Genomic DNA, 15,562 nt, shown 5'->3' with positions numbered 1-15,562 from the left:
AAAATTATTTTATATTTAATAGCGTAGAATAAAGTTTATTACTCGTTCTTTTTCGAAAAATGATTGTAATGTAAAGTAACAGCCTGCAAATGTCCCACTATTGGGCTAAAGTTACCTTTACCTTTGAAAAGCTTTGGAGCTTATTTTACCTCGCTGCTACAATACATATGTGGATTAATTTCATTGAAATTAGACACATGCAGGTTTTGTCACGATGTTTCCTTCAACGCCGAGCACGAGATGAATAATAAACAAAAGTCTAGTTAGGTCTGTCCAAAAGACCTATCTTTTTTATGAAATAGGTAGGCGGACGGGCAAATGGGCCACCTGATGGTAAGTGATCACTACCACCCATAAACATTGGACGCCATCAACGTTGGGAACTAAATTATTAAGTCCCTGTTGTTTATTAAATGCCTGTTACACTGGCTCACTCATCCTTCAAATCGGAACACAAAAATACAAAGTATTGCTGCTTGGTAGTAGAATATATGATGAGTTGATGTTACCTACCCAGACGGGGTTGCACAAAGCCCGACTTCCAAGTATTATTATTTTAGTTTATACAGCTATTACGATTAAAGATAATATACATACTACATTTATCATCTATCGGATCCCAAGGTCCTGGTTTAAAATCGCTGGTCATACCGAAATAAGTTAGTGGACTTTTTCAGGATATTCTCAAAATCTAATTGTAGCAGAGTTTGTCTTTGTTTTTCTTTTACGTGGAAGGTTTAGGACGAACGTTTATGGAAACAGAGAATGCACCGGTTTTGCGCACTAGAGAACAACTTTGTTATATTATTATTGTTAATGATTTAGATCAATGCCTTCAATTAAAATATTTTAATAAATGATACGGCTTAAGATTAATTAACAAATTTATTTTAACGTTATATCAAATAAGTCGTATCAATACACAGCTTATTATAAATTTTAAAATATTAAAAATATATTTAGGTAAATTTCGTTACACATCGGTTCGATATTTACTCTACGAAAACTTTAGTAATATTTGCTCAAGTAATATTTAAATCATAAAATGATTGCTGAGCTGAACGTAGAAACTGATAACATATAAATAATTTTCAAGATAAGCGCAATATTTTCAAGTTATCATTTAGTAAATAAGATCAAATAAAGTCTAACCGTAACTTCCAGTGCAATGTTATAAGATACTGATCAATTTGTTGGGTGCCATAGGAAAACGATACGAACTGTAATAACACGTAAATCAGACTGAGATATTTTATAATTGAACCTGCGGGAAAGTAAGATAGCACGACATGAATTAATTACCTCGAAACTTATATAAATATGCATTATGAAGAAATTATCTTTAAGTTATTATTTTTACTGATTTTCTTCATATATTAGTTGTAAATAAATAAATGATAAGTGTATCAAACAGAGGATGAGTTATCATGAACCGTCGAAGATAAAATTGAAGTAAAGTAGAAGTCTGTGAATGAGCCACTGTTGGGCAAACGTCTTCCTAAGTAGAGGGTTTGAAGGTTATTCCAAGCTGCTGGAACGATGATTAATGGAGACACTTTTTCAAATTTTTTAAGGATGTCTTCTCTTTTACCAAGCACTATATGAATTATTAATATAGGTTAAGTATATGAAAATTTAGTGGTGTATGGTAATCATAATAATTCTCATGTGTTCTAACCCCCGGGTTACCTTAGCGGACTCTCCTTACAACGAGTTTCTTGAGCTCGATTCGATTCTTTAGCTTATTAAATTAAGTATTTATTTAAAAAAAGGTAAATTACAAAAGTTACGCTGTCGTTTAAAATCATGTAAAATACGTTGTTTTCGGACCTAAATTATTTTACGTGTCTTACAGTAGAGTGAAGCAAGGAAACAGCGTTACGGCGCTTACAGGTGACCTTTCCCTCTGTAACTCTCGGTCTCTTTCCATTATCTGCGGTATTACATAATAATAACTTATTTTTCATCAATGTATTAATATATTTAATAACATCTTAATTTTTCTCTTAAATTTTGTTGTTTGTTTGTTTTGTGTCCGTCATCTAACACATAATAAATAGCTAAAGCAATTTCGTTCCAATCGGGTTTGCCACGAAACCTCTCTTTTATTTTTAAAATATGTATCAAGTAAATAACAATCAGGAAAAAAAAGTGTCTTTGAAAATTTACCGCCTAAGGCTGTAAGCCTAGCAAGCCTATTAAGAAATCCGCCACTGCTACCAATAAAGCAAATGGTTGATTTATAGCTTCGTATAAGAAGAAGATAAACTTCTCTAGAGTTGTGCTCTTTTTGTTGTTCGTAAACTTGTCATGTTCATGTTAAGTATCATTAAATAAATATAAATGGTTATAATATTAGCATTGATAGATTATATTAAGTTTTAAGTGCATTGCTAATAAAGTTGATTGTGATGATTTATAGACACGGGAAGATTTGCGATTGACAAGTGCAGCGATTTAATTCAATTTGATAATCATATTCATCTCATATTCTATCAGTAATATATATGGCATTATATATGGCTAAATTTAAAACTATTTGATGAGTACGTTTTTTCAGCCGAGGTAAAAATAATTCTTTGACACAGACACATTTATGTAATATTCTTTTATAATCTATCTATCGTCCGACACAGCTAATACTTTTCTTCATTTTAAGGAGAAAACATTATTAATGTACAATATTACATATTAGATATATTATTAATGGAAATGAAAATTATTGAGTTTTTAGGGGATAGATATGTGATAAAAATTAGGATATAGATGATGTTCTTCTTACCGTTTTAGACTACATCAATAAAAGTGGATCGAAGTGCGTGGAAGATAAAATATTGCACAAGCGTTGTGATGGAAATTTAACACGAAAAGAGAGAGGTCAGGCTCAGAATCAACGGGTTAACGTATGTTTTTTAAGGAATGCTAATTGTTGTCCTGTTGCTTCAAACCAATAATTCCATAACGGAAAAACCCAAAAAAATTAATATAATTAGCTATTTTTTTCCTCATAAACTGTATCAAAGCAAAAAATTACCATGAATTTGCTCTGTACTTGCGTAAATACGGGCAAACGACCAAGCGCTCATTTCCTTTTATAATATTAGTAAGGAGAGATGAATTGATAAATATCAGTAATCTAATATAATATATTTATCTATGGTATCATTGTTTTATATTCTGTGGTTAATTTAAATCTGATAACGAGTGTAAACAAGATCATCCACTTTAAATAGAGTCCATATCGAATTTTTATCTCTTAGTTTACGGAGCGAAGGCGATTCCTTTCGAGCTCTAGATTCCAATAAGCCGTGATATCGAATGATAGCATCATAAAAATTGACAGTGACAGGGCCGAGTACTCGTATTACCGTATAGGGCATTAATTTAACGATCTCGACGAATAATTTACTTTCTCGGAATGCAAGAAGTATGAATGGCAATAAAGTGTTAACGGTGTCCGACACTAGATCATGCTGTGTCATGCTATATACTAGATGTACAATATTAGATTTACTCGCCATTTTTATGCGTCCACTAGTAATGTTTACATGATCGTTAATTTTAATTTTACTATCTGCGACATGCGGCCCGGGGCTGCTGCGCGTACATTAGCGATAAATCAATTGCCAAGCTCTTCCTTTAAAGCCTCTTGCTGTCCTTGTTAACTTTCAATTAGAGTAATTTTGCTTCGTCCAGTAATTACAGTTGTTGGCGTAATATTTATTGATCATTTTTCATGTGAATTTGAGTTGAGAGATGCAAACAGGCATTTTTAAGAAAATAATTAATTTTATTGACATGAAAAAAAAACGAGACTCCATGATTCCGTCTTTTACGTAAGCTGATATAATAAGGGTTTCTACATGGACAGTAATTAAACCTATAAATAGCTATAAAAAGTGCACAAAAACTATTAAAACAAATATTTGAAAGTTTATGTAACATAGAATTAAAAGATTTATCGTTTTTTTATAGATTTGACAGAGAACATTTTAATCCGAATTTCGAATTAGAAAAAGTAAGAGAAGGCAGTTGAAATATTTAAAAAATGACGCGTAAGAGAGTAATGGTTCCAGCGATGAGACAAAGATATTTTCATTTGAATAAATCTTGTACTTATCGTATGATAAAATTCAATAATTCATACAGAATCCACCGGAGCGGAGAGGAATAAGATAAAATCACAAATGAATGTTAATTTCAATATTTAAGTTGTATACAATCAACAAATCATCGCGATGGTATCTCGTGTGATCGGAAAGAACCGACTATTATCTATCGATTGTAGTGACCTCTAACATCGGACCGATATTTAGTGGGTACGCATTGTCCGATACAATGATAATTGTAGGTGGTGGATCGAGTTTGTTTAAAATTGATTTCGGCGGTGATCTTGAATAGATAGCCTTTTATTATAGGTTGTGTCAACGTGTGATGCGACGGACAAAGCACTTTACGTTGTTTGAATATTGTAAAACAATTATTATTTAATGTTAAGCTCAAATGTCCCAGTGGTGCTCGTAACACGTAGTCTTGTCTGAAGATTGTGGGCTCAAACCTGCCTAGAACCTGAGCTTTCATGAGCGGTGAAAGAAAGTAACTTAAGGTAATTTGTACGTGTATCAACCACCTACTACTACTAAATTTTACCAACTCGCAATGAGAAGATTGCAATGAGTTCCAAAATCTTTTTCTCGTGACGATGTCCTTGTCCCGTCGGTCGTTTTAGGATGTTACTTGTTTTTATTTATATTATGTTTTTTAATTGAGTTGCCTATAAATAAAATGTATATATTTGTTATTAATAAAGATCAAGGCATGGTGATTTGTGTTTCGATAATTTTGATTTGATTGACAAATTGTAAAGTAGATAGGCTTTCAGATAATATGGCATATATAAATATATATATGCCATATTATCTGAACAAAAACAATTTATAGTCAAATAAATATATTATTATACGAGGGTTAGTATGTTTTTATAAGAATTTTTTGGCCACGATGAAAGAAGAAATCATGCGTGAGAAAACATGATTTATGTTTCAATGTAAAAATGATTTAAATCAATAAAAAACTTAATTAAAATTTAACAAATATCTACTAGATGAAATAGATATATAATAAAATAAAGGACATTAAAGTCTCCTTTTTAATTTGTATGAGTACATTGTTTACGTTTTTTTATTAAAAGTCTTGTGAAAATAAATATTTAAAAAAAGGAGAAGCTATATAAATTTTATAAGAATCTTTCGAATACATTCTACAGAGCTGGTTCTTGAAAGATGTTTTTATTTTTTAAATATTTTATTTTGTTTCTTTTGAAAATTATGAAGTTACTTTTGTATATTATGAGAATTTTCACTAGTTGTTTTGATATGGTGGACGGCGTTGAAGATGCGAATCAGATTTTTATTATAAAAATACCGGTACGCCGAGTTGGTTTTTATAATATACCGTTTTTATAATTAAATATATCCTTATCATTGCGCTATCATATGACACGCACCATTATTTTTATGACAATTTATTTTTGCTTATTTTCTTTGTCGCTTTTTTCATAATGTATTTTATTATGATAATAATATTCTTATATTTAGTGTGATCATTAATTAAAGTTATCATTAATCTTTAAAACTGTATAATCCGCTTAACATTTATATTTGATATATTTGCTATCAGAGAAGCAAATAATTAGTGTTGTATAGTATGATACAAATTAATTGCGAGAAAGTGGAACTTTAATGTAAATATCGTCAACAGCCCGGAATAGATATAATTAAAATATATATCATAAAAGTCCATAACTCAGGAATAAGGTTTATAATAAAGTACCTGTAGCTAAATACATTCTTGCTTCTTGGTAAATTTAAAAGCTCATTGTTTTGGTGTGAAATACTGGGTAGGCAAGGGGCTAGAATGCAAGCGTTGACAGTGCAGCGATGGTGGATAAGGACCGTCATAAGTCCTCCCTGCGCAAAATAACGACAAATCGTGGCCCGATCACCGGCGCAAGCGCACCGCGTCACAACACAATGCTGATGGCCCGATCGACGCTACTCGATGCGCGTGCGCCATGTTTTATGTTTACTTTTGTACAATCCTTTACTTTGTCTCCCCACGACAAGCTAGATATACGAGGAGACGATGCGATTTTTGTCTAGTGACGCTGCGTGGGGTACGACTCGTGTGCTATATGGTCTTGTTTTATCAAAGTGTTCTGCTAAAAATAGTCAAAATATCTTGTATTACAAATAATAAATTACATCAAACTGTATAAAATACTCCTGATAGTGATAAAATAGCGTAAATAATTACATTACGACTTGCGATATGCTTGGTCTTATACATGATGCCAATGAATACATAATTATTTTCTTTAAATACTTAAGTGCCTTAAGTAGATAATTCTCACATCGTTTGTGAGTTGTAACTTTACTTGAACATAATGAATTAGCAATTTGCTTGCGAGTTTAGACTAAAGGTTATTTTGTGATGGGTGTTAAGTGCAGGCGGAAGAGGCGCATTCCGGTCCATAATTCACGCTAACAATATGGTTTACAATTACAAGTCTGGACGATGATAAATAGTTTTCCTTGGTCGAGGGACACACGACCGTTGTGCGTACCACTACAAGTTTCTTCTCCACAATCATTAGATTGCTTTTGTTTTAGATTTCATTTTCGAATATAAACGAAGATTTAAATGTTATAGATTTGTAAAGTTTTGAATTCATGCCGTTTGAAATTAAATGTCAATATGAGAAACGATTAAGAATATTTTGTGTATTTGAGGCATACCAGGAAAAAATTTACTGACGTCATAGTGTGATTTTGACATTTGACGTTCTACACTTCTTCTGACGGCGACGAATCTTGCATGAATCGAGTGTGCGCTGTGTTTTAAAGTGAGCTAGTGTAACGGGCTGTTATCATTATCCCACAAATAATACCACCCATATCTTAGCTCGGCTTTAAAATGAAGGTGTAAATATAAACTAAGCTGAAATAGTAATCCAATTCAATTAGAATGAATCAGCATGTTTTTTTTTAATTATAGTAAGTTTAAGAGAGAGGGATAATAGATAATGTCGTGATGTAGTATTTTTTAATATTTACTTTTGCGCTGACCGTAATATGGCAGGAAATAGTTATTCTTCTGTTTACGATGTAGTTCAAAGCTTGCGTTAATTATTATTTTGTATTTATTATTTGTCTTGTCACCATAAAATTAGCTTAGCTTAAATGCACCTCAATTCGAAGCGATTTGAAGTATTTAGAGATATTACGGCAATTGTAATGTCGCACGAATTATTTTAGATATATTTGACAAATTGGGTAAATGTTTGGGTACATTGTTCTACGACCGGTCGCGACCGAAACGCACCGGTGGGCTGCTGCATTACTTATACATGCGCCGACGCACTTTAGCAATCAGCATTAATCAACACGATATGCCTGCGTGTCTCTCTTGTCCGACTTGCATTGATTTGTTTATTTTCGCACTGAAAATATGGTTTGACGTTGAGTTAGCGGTTCAAGCCCAGTATTGAAATTGTGGACTGCGTTCATCAGAGATAAGTAGACAGGCTATATGGTAAACATGAACAATAAGTTGACACCAATAGACGACTAGTTAACTCTAATTCTAACAAATGGTCGTGTGGTACAGCTGTATGCTCAAATTCAATATTCAAATTACTGCTATGTCGTTGAACGACTTCAAACTGCATATTCTAAGATAGCGTCAATATCTCAAGGGCTATGCAAGCTTGGTACGACACGTAATGTAGCTGGTTCCATGCCTAGTTTGTGGTACAAAGTGTACTAATATCTAATACGCTATAAATCAGCCAATTAATAAATAAAATACACAAATTATGCATTTATTTTCTAAATAACATCGAATGTAACGTTCGAGTAATATATAGTGGCAATAAAAATGTAATTTGTCACCGTAAACTGATCCCTGTTGTCCCGTGTGAACGGCAACGCTGTACTATAATTATAAAAATGTCCATCAAGCCTTCTGCTCAGGCTAGAGCTAAGAGGGTGAAGAGAAAGCGGGCACGCATCCATTGTCCGCGCGTCGACATGAACACGGCATGATGCCTTATCGCCCAAAAGTCGAGGGCCATGTAAAGCTCCTCGGTTTATCAGTCGGCTATGTGTTCGGTAACGTCTTGTCTCTCGCGTAAACCCGCCATGTTTTATTCTCTCGCATTCAGCGCCGATACCTTAATAAAACCCAACAAGATTGAGCAATAAAAAGTAATTTATTTGATTGTAATTTCAAAACACAAAGTGGGTCTTATTTTGTAATATATTTTTATCTTCGTGGTTTTCTGTTGCTCGCGCACGTCCTGCTCGACTGGTTGATGCGTTACGCTTTCAAATACCCCGGTCTTGTTTCAATTACAATTTCTATGCTAGCGAGTAATAAGACATTATCAATTTTGTAAACCACCAATGAAATGACTTTGAATTTATTGAAATTGCTTTTTACAAGAACACGCCGGATAACTTATTATGCTTAAGTTATATTTAACGTTATTAAAACCATCGTATTATATTTGTGGTAAGTGAAGAACGGAGATGGATGAACAGATTTAAAATCCTAAATATAAATTGAAAGGTGTGAGTTGTGCTGCCCGGGAAACAGCCTGCGCCTCGTTGAGCCGCCGTCCACTTCGAGTACAATACGCAACTCCGATATTATCAAAGAGCCAATCAATTTGATCCCTCATAAAAAAGTTCTCGGTAGGCAGCTAGCTCGTATAATGCGGCTGCTGTATCGGACCGTCGATCCGTGGCTCTGGTAGCTGGACTTTCCATATATTTTATGTGAAAAGGATATGGCCATTGTTGTTGGACGTCCTGCTGGGTGCGCGCCGGGTAAACACTTGAAATTACAAGTCAGCTCCGACAGCCTCTCGCATGCCAGCCCCGAGAGCGCTTCCAATCTTACGCTGCACTGTAATAAAAATATATATCGATTCCTAGAACAAATTTTCTATTCATAGTTTCTTAGTAGAAATACAATCCCGTATACGTGTAAATTGTATACGGCGCGTATCACATCACTCAATAAACTTATTGTATTGTGCATATATTTACGCGTTATTATTTTTGTTACAATAGTCGACATGAGTTTCAACAAGTGAATTTTAACCGAAGTACGCAGGTTCAAATTCCGAGCACTACTAAATTTACCTAATTATTTTAAAAAAATATATCAATCAAAAAACCTATAAAATACGGTTAAAAATCTGCTTCATGCATTCAAATTTGCGTGTATCCGCCGACCCGCTTTGGAGCAGGCTCCAACCCTCTCAACGAGGAAGAGGTCTTGCAAATGGATTGTCCATATTTAGTTTATTACTTTACTAACTTGATTTTTAATCACCATAAAATGTATGAAAATCGATTAAAATACATTTTAAAATCAATAAAATATCAAGATTTATTTTGAATATATAATGGTTAAAATGTAGCACATAATATGGATTTCAAAAAAATATTAATAAAAAAAACATCGATTAATATTATAATATGGCAATGATTATCGTAAGAGTAAAAGTAATGGGCATATAAAATATATTTTACAATCATTACCGTTTGTTCGCTGAGATTTAAACATGTGATTGTCATATACACATGGTCCTTGTTATTTCGTATACGTTTCTTTTGTAACAGTACAACGTTTTCGAAATATTTTATGACCGTTCACACCAAAGGAAAGAATTTTACACACGCTTCGACTATAATGAAAGCAATTTAGAATATACTTGTGTTAATCTACAAACGCAGTTCGCTTTTTTTTCGTAATTACCCGTGAAAAATATTCACAAAAAATCGATTTTAAAGTATTACTACACTAGTTTAGTGTTGTATTTGTGATCAGCTGTAGCTAATGGGGATGTTGTGTAGGATATTACTTATTTCTTAATCCGAGTAAATACTTCGTACATTTCAGTGTAAAAGGTTTTTTTTTAATTAATATTTTTAAAATATTCCTTTGTCACAATAAAACAATAGCTATAAATATATTATGAGTACATTATATCAGAGATTACGTTTACGAGCGAGGAATTGTTATAAAACGAATCAAGTATAAGTATAGTTAACAAATAATATATATATGTTCATTAAATATCGGTCGGCTATCGGAACATTGAATTGATTAATATACGTAATAATTTACATATTCATAAGTACGGTTGTTATTTAAAATTAATACATTTTTTGACCTACTTAATTTTATTCGCTTAATTTTTTTTTTAATATATCAGACAAGTTCTATTTTTGAAATAATTTCTATATATCCCTCCAGTTAAATGCAAAGCGTCTGTTAGGACTAGCGTAAAGAATAACTAACAATAGCATTAAGCTATTGAGGATTTAAATATACTTTGATAATAATATTACAATAATGTTCGTAAGATAGAAAAATACTCTTTAAAGCGTACTCCCCACTCAGAGAAGGGTTTGAGGAGAGGCTTGAGAGCGAGATGCGAGGTGTTACTCGTCGGATATAAATAAAAGAAGCCTGTCCCCAAGGAACTCCGGCTATAACGATTAGTTGTGTTCTACCGTGGAACGTATATTTTATTTATTTTAATTTGTTTGACACTTAAATTATTTTGATGAATTCGATGAAGATAAATTTTAGATTTATCTTGATTTGTAATGAAATGCTATTTAATTAATGTGATTCAATATGAATTATTGATATTATAAAACAAAGATATTTAAGGAAAGTAATATTCATGTTTGAATGATTTTATTTAGAAAGCCTTAAGAATACGATACGTACTACAATTTTGACTAGAGAGTGTTGCCTATGACGATAAATATAAGAGGAAAAAAAAATATTTACTTTTTTTCTGTTATAAATAAAAATATATATATTTTTTTAATTCACCTATAGTTAATTCATAAATAAATTATTGCAATTGTAAGTTTAGGATATTTGTATAATACAATGACAATTTAAATATTTGTTTCAATAAGAGAAATAGATTACTTATTAAAACACCAGTTCATTATTATAAAATAAAAATAAAATATATTTGGTCTCAAGTGGAATACAATAAAGCTTGCACGATTAGATGTCCCCGCTCGGCCGCGCCACACGCGCCTCCAAATAAAAGTGCTGCGTTGTCGCACGCCAGAATTACGAGGATCTTCCTTTATTATCTTTTTTAATTTCATTTCACGATAACGTCGCATGCACACTGACGGATGTATCTTGGACAACTAAGCGAAGTGCATGGTTTTGGATTATTTTTTAAGTCAAGTAAGTTATATTACGCTTATTCCACAACTCTGTCCTATTGCGGATTGACCTCTATATGTGGATAATTTTTATCCGATATATACAAGTAGTATCCTCACAATGTTTTTCCTTCAACGTCAAATACGTATTGAATTAGAAGAACAATAAAAAAATTGTGGTATTTTTCTAAGAATAAACGCGTTATTATGAGATAAGTCCACGTGTTCAAGTCATGGACCACGTCTCTATGGATAACTTTTATTCAGATCAAATTTCAAATTGATTGAAGTATTATGATTACTCTATCCGTTATATGAATTAATGGTAACAATAAATTCAATACGAATAAATTTACATTTTATATTGTGTGTGAAAATAAATTTAAATTTTTGATTGCATAAATAATGATCTAGCGCCACATAACTAAGACATAGTTGTATAAATCCTGTGATACGATGTTTAACGAATAAGATATTATATGAACTGTGATCTAAACTCAGGATTTCACAGTAGGGAAGAAAATGTCTCCAATACTTATGAACCTTTAATTTTCAGACTATTATTGTAAATAGAATAAATGACGTAACTAAGATTAAGAATATAAAAAAAAATTAAAAATATAATTTCTTAAATTATGAATTTAAGTAAAAATTTGGTTGCATAATTTGAGCTATATTTACTAATAAGCAAAGGTAAAGCATGTAAAATATAATACACGAAAGCACTTTTAAATCTAACACTTTTGCAGACGTTAAAATTAAGAATAAGTTTAATAGATTTAGATATGATTATATCCAAACTAAGAAGTAAAGTGAAAGAGCGAATCATGATTTACGTGAAAAACAGCGTGGCCGAATATTTAAATGAATGTATCTGATTTTTTTTCGCATCCTGTATAGCAGTCATCACGCTTACCACATCAATAAAATTAAGCACGCTAAGTAGTGCTTAATGTTAGCCCTTTTAGTACGTAAAGTTTAATACTATAATTGTTACAAATTTACTTCAAATATATCGTAAATATATCCGTCAGATTTTTTTAAAGTAATGTCATAATCATTGGAAGGGTTTTTTTTAATGGAGTGCGGAACTCTAATTTTGTAAAATCATAAAATTATTTACAAGCACGTAATAATATACTAAGTGATTTTCACAGATAAATAAAATTAGTTTAATACTAATCTCGAGTCTCGGCTAATGCGGGACCTCGCCTTAAGCCGTTCGTCGGCCTTACTCGTTTGCATACAAGCAACGATTTGTGTATTGTTAATTAGAGCAGTACGAACAGGTTCCGAATAATGCAGCTCGCGCCTCGAATCCCCGACGAGTTTACACTTTCTTGTTGTGTCATTATTGTTCGTATGTTATTTTAAATAGCGATTGATTACACAATTGCACACGGTGATAAAATCCAATACCAATAATTAACTTTGTATGTTAATTTCGATCATAATTGCATTAATTGAGTTATGAAATGTATAACGCGAGATGTGTTATGTCTGTAATGTAATATCTCGTTACCTTTTTTTATTCTCGATAAACATTTCGTATTTGAGACCAAGAGATAATTATTTTATTCATAAATAGTATTAAGTGCTTATATCGGAATACATAAATTGGATTCAGTGATAATGTAGAGAGAATGCTATGCGCTTTGATTGGCGTCCTTGCCTTAGGAGACATTTTGTTATCTAATTCAAAGTCAAAGCAAGCAACGTGTAAATTTACTATGTGTTCAATGAGGCCCTATCAACCTCAGAGTGAAATAGGATTTTGATCTAAAGGCCGAGCAGCAACCACGAGATACAACACAGTGATGTTATATCGACTGAGCTTTGATTATTATTATTTAATGATTACCATACAAATATATTGAGACATATTTTTTGAAACATCCATCTAAAAAGGAAGTTACTAGGTTTAATAAAAAAACATTGACGCTAGGGTACACACTTGGTAGATAGGGTTATACACTTGTTTTTCGAAAAGGTGTGTTCGCCAGTACAGATATCGAAACTGTCTCGAATAAAGTCTACAGTCGTACGATACCACGGCGAGCGCTCGTAAATTCGTCCCAATACCTACCGCGCGGCGGGTCGCGCCCGCTCCATGCCCTCCACGACACATTTTATTGTCAAAACCCATACCAAGCGGCCTTTCCTGATAACTTTATTGTTATTTACATCACTGAATTATCATTCCGATATCCGTTGTTTTACATTCGTATAATGTCGTGTTAGGCTCGGTTTGTATCTAAATTGCTTAATTGGAAAGCCTCGGAGAGAGAACACTCAGATTTGAATACGCGTGCACTCGGCTTGACCTTACAATTGAATTCTTTCGTCTAACATTAGTATGAATTTATAATGCCCCGATACAAGAAAAAGCGATTAAGATTTAAGCATTATTTTTAATTTATTGTTAGTTTTATATACTATCCGTGTTATACTTTTGTGTTTAAAGTTGTTGACCTCCTTGACCTTAAACGGAATATCATTTTTATTAGATGAGGGAATCGTATCGAACTTATTAGCCAAGGGAATTTTCTCTGATTTTTTCTGATTTTCATGAGTCACGATTGAGTCTTTTTATTAGGATTGATTATCTTATCTTTATCACAACAATAATTAAGTCATTTAACATAAAATAAAATGGCTACTGGCTGTAAACCTGTTCTTTATAATATGTTTTTACAAAATTATTTATGGAGGACTTTTTAAAGAGGCAAGGCAAAATGATATATACACTTTAAAATGTTTCCTTTTTTTGTTTGTTTATATCAGATACTACTACATGTATAATATACTAGCTGATTCACGTGGTTTCACTCGTAAATACCTGTGTATATTAGAGCTTGTAAACGGTTTTAATAAATAGGCTATCTAACGCAAATCGGACTAGTTGACCACAAGGTCTACTACTGTAGTAATATCACAAGATTAGCGCATTCAAGTAAACAAACTCTTCTGTTTCGTATAAATATATAAATATAGATAATGTTTATAGTACGCAAAAGCTATTATTAAAAACTGTATTTATATTCCCATTACACTGTTTCATTAATTGTGTTCACTTGTGTTTTAAGTGTTAATACAGATTTCTACTTTCATCGTTCACTATGGATCGGAGCTACTTCATCTTAGAGATAATCGAACAATATTATTGAAATAAAATCCAAATCGTCAATCGTCGGCTTAATATCGCGAGGAAGACGAACACACAGGCAGATAAATACAAATATATGAGTGCTATTAAATAGCAATAAAAGATGAATCGATTACCAGCTGAGCTACAATATTGGGGTGAATGGAGCACGGAGCTCGAAAGCGGTGGGTGTCCATTCCGAGCCTTGTTAGCCGATCGCTCGCTTCACTCTTCTCCCTTAATACCTTATTTTATTCAACAATGACCGGATTGTGTCGTGAAAGAAGATATGCTGTGCCGTGTTCGCTTTTGCAAACATTCCCATTTACGTCTCATTTTCAAACCTCAGCGTGCAGTAATTTTAACATTTTAAAACTGCAAAACTCGTCTGAGTGGGCAAAGGCCCAACGCTGAGTAAGACCTTACGAATTTTTAACACATGAATAAAGTCTTAATAAACTCTTTTTATGGTAGCCTTGTGATTTTATTTGTACACGAGATACGTATGATCGCGCGTGTTAAGCTAATAAGGAACTGATGACCGCACTTAACGATCCATATATCGGTAATAATTTCTGCTTTCCGATGGCAGAATGAAATCATCTTAAGCTGGTTTTAAATTCTTATATATTTTCTTAATCAATTATTTAAAATAAATGTCAAATCAACTTTTAGTATTCACTCGTGGTGTTCAACCGAATATTGTAGCTTATTTAAAAATGGAATCAGAAGCGTAACTGAAAAATAATGTTATCATTATGCTTCTACATACATGATAATTCATATTTACATGTTTGGCCACAGCATAATAAGGCTACATTTTCATTTACCTATAAATAAAAACAAAATAGCTGCAGAGATTTATAAACGTGATCTATTTAGACTTGGATATCGTCTCGAGAATAATGTTATCCTGGCACACCTCAACCCGTGTCACTTGCAAGGGCGTGTCAGAGATAAGTTTACATATTCTGTATGCATTATGCAAATTGAAGTTTTATGTTAAGCAAGTAGGGGAGAGACGGGTATATAGCAGTGAGACTCACGCGACTAACTTGCAACATTTTACTTCGCCACTGAATCGCGCCATTCACGTCTTGATAATTGACCAGTGTACTTTATATAGATCTATAAATAATGATTA

The sequence above is a fragment of the Vanessa atalanta genome, chromosome 10 (genome assembly GCF_905147765.1).
Source record: "Vanessa atalanta chromosome 10, ilVanAtal1.2, whole genome shotgun sequence".
NCBI lineage: Eukaryota > Metazoa > Arthropoda > Insecta > Lepidoptera > Nymphalidae > Vanessa > Vanessa atalanta.
The sequence above is the reverse complement of the archived record's forward strand: the minus strand, read 5'-3'. Positions refer to the sequence as shown.